A 2,243-nucleotide genomic window follows, 5' to 3' on the forward strand; every position below is an offset into this window, starting at 1 on the left:
CCTTCTGCATTGACCCTGGTGTGCACTGACCCTGGAGATCTATTTCGCCTTTTCAAGTTAACAGAAAAGAAAAATGCCTTCACCCACACCACTATCCCACTTCTGTGTAATTGGAGTTTGAGGGAGAAGGGGGAATTGTAAACAGTAGAGAGGATATTTGCAGGGAAAACAGGATATATTTGTGCTGTCTGAGAACCTGCAGCTTCAAAGAAGGGAGATTTCCAGGGAATTTCCAGCGATGGGCAGTGACTTTGGGAAAGAAAAAATCAACTTTTATTTTTTTATTATTATTACTTTTAAAGATTTTATTTATTTATTCATGAGAGACACAGAGACATAGGCAGAGGGAGAAGCAGGCTCCCCGCAGGAAGCCAGATGCAGGACTGGATCCCTGGACCTGGGATCATGCCCGGAGCTGAATGCAGATGCTCAATTGCTGAGCCACCCAGGCGTCTGGAAAAATCAACTTTTACATGTCATTTTGCAACACCCTTTCCATTGTGTTCATAGGCCAGCTTTAGGAAGAAAGGTTCCTGGAAGAGAGGAAGTGATTTTTTTTTTAAGATTTATTTATTTATTGAGAGAGAGAGAACAGACATGAGTGGAGGAAGGGGCAGAGGGAGAGGGAGACCAGCAGACTGTGGCAGAGTGGGGGCCTGACACACGGCTCCATCCCACAACGCTGAGATCATGCCCCGAGCCGAAATCTAGACTTGGTGGCTTCGCTAAACTACCCAGATGCTGCAGGAAATGATTTTATGATGTGCTCTTGGCTTTCAGAAGCCCGCCCATCCCAGGACAGGCATACCTGCAGCCCCCAGCCAGCGGGCAGGAGGAGCAGACACCGTGCACCTGCAGAGTAGGGTTGGCCACCAGGGCCCCAGCGCTCAGCGCTGCCACCTGCAGCTCCGTCAACTCAGTGGGCAGCCTTCTCCTTGCACTTGATAGGACCCTGGGACTCTGGGACTCCTCCGGAGCCTGTGTCCTGCAGGAACAGCTCCTTATGCCTACAGCTCCCAGGACCCAGAGGCTGACCTCCTCTCCACCAGCCCTGCCATTGCCAAATCCCTGCCGTGGCTACCCCGACGCCACGCTTGCAGAATAAAAATAGCAAGAACATACCAGTTGACCTCCTCTGGAACGTTCTAGGCGCTGTGTTCCGGGCCCATTACATTGCCTCCAAGAGTCTGTATTTCTGCTGTGGGATGGGGAAGCCCATTCTATCCAGCAGACTCGCACCCACCTCCCCAGAGACCAGCCCCGCTGAACCCCAGTCTCCACCAGCAACCCCAAATTGCTTTGAAGTCAATCTCGGTGCCCGCGGGGAGATGCTAGATTTCTGGCAAGAGGCAAGCGCTGTGGGGGTGACTCGCTCCGTGGGCCACGATGGGCAGGTTGATTGGGGAGAAGGGGGCGCAAGACCCTGGGTGTCCTCGTCCTGCCACAGCTCCAGGCGAGGGGCGGGGAGCCCAGCCGCGGACGGTTCCCCCCCACGGCTGCCCTCACGAGGACGAGGACGAGGACCAGGCCCGAGCTGGGCAGAGGGAAGCGGCCGGCAGCAGAGCCGCGGTTTGCCCCGGGGGGGGGGGGGGGGGGGGGGGAGGTGCAGGGCGCCCGGGGGAGCTTTCCCTTGGCCTCGCCCGCCGCACTCCGGGGGTGCACCGGGAGCCCCGGGAACAGCCAATGTGGCTCAGAGACGCGTTCCGGGGGCCGCCACCCCAGCCCGCCCATCCCTGATCTCCGGGGGGGCTCCCGACTCCTGGGGACCCCGGCGATCCGGGCCCCCTTCCCGGGCGCCAGCCGCCTGCTGCTGCCTTACTTCGGCCCGCCACGGCCGAGGAGCGCCCCCGGGGCCCCCGGTGTCCGCGCCTGGCCCCTGCCGGCCCTCCCGCAAGCGGCTCCGGATCCCGCCGGGGTCGCTCGGCGGGGCCCCCACGGCCCTACGGTCCCAGGGCGTCACGGCCCCCACGCGGGGCGGGGCTCCCTGCCGGCCCCGCCCACCCGGGCTCCGGCCCCGCCCCCGCCCCGTCCACCCGGGCTCCGCCCCCGCTCCGGCCCTGAGCACCTGAGCTCCGTCCCCGCCCCCTGGGCCCCGGCCCCGCCCACCTGAGCTCCGGCCACGCCTACTTGAGCTCCGGCCCCGCCCACCAGAGCTCCGGCCACGCTCCGGCCAAGCTCCGGGCCCCCGCCCCTGAGCTACGGCCCCGCCCCGGCCCCGCCCACCCGGGCTCAGCCCCGCCCCC

The 2,243-nt window shown here is 62.7% G+C and overlaps 1 long non-coding RNA gene across 1 annotated transcript; it reads right to left on the minus strand.

The window, feature by feature from the left end:
- Positions 1 to 317: 317 nt before the first annotated feature.
- LOC112933870 (uncharacterized) lies at positions 318 to 1,981 on the minus strand. The gene is made up of 4 exons (XR_011995043.1): positions 1,820 to 1,981; positions 1,123 to 1,198; positions 809 to 985; positions 318 to 533 (listed from the first exon to the last, which is right to left on the minus strand). It is a non-coding gene; the product is annotated as an uncharacterized lncRNA (long non-coding RNA).
- Between the last annotated feature and the right edge of the window lie 262 nt (positions 1,982 to 2,243).

This window comes from Vulpes vulpes, chromosome 10 (genome assembly GCF_048418805.1).
Source record: "Vulpes vulpes isolate BD-2025 chromosome 10, VulVul3, whole genome shotgun sequence".
Lineage (NCBI taxonomy): Eukaryota > Metazoa > Chordata > Mammalia > Carnivora > Canidae > Vulpes > Vulpes vulpes.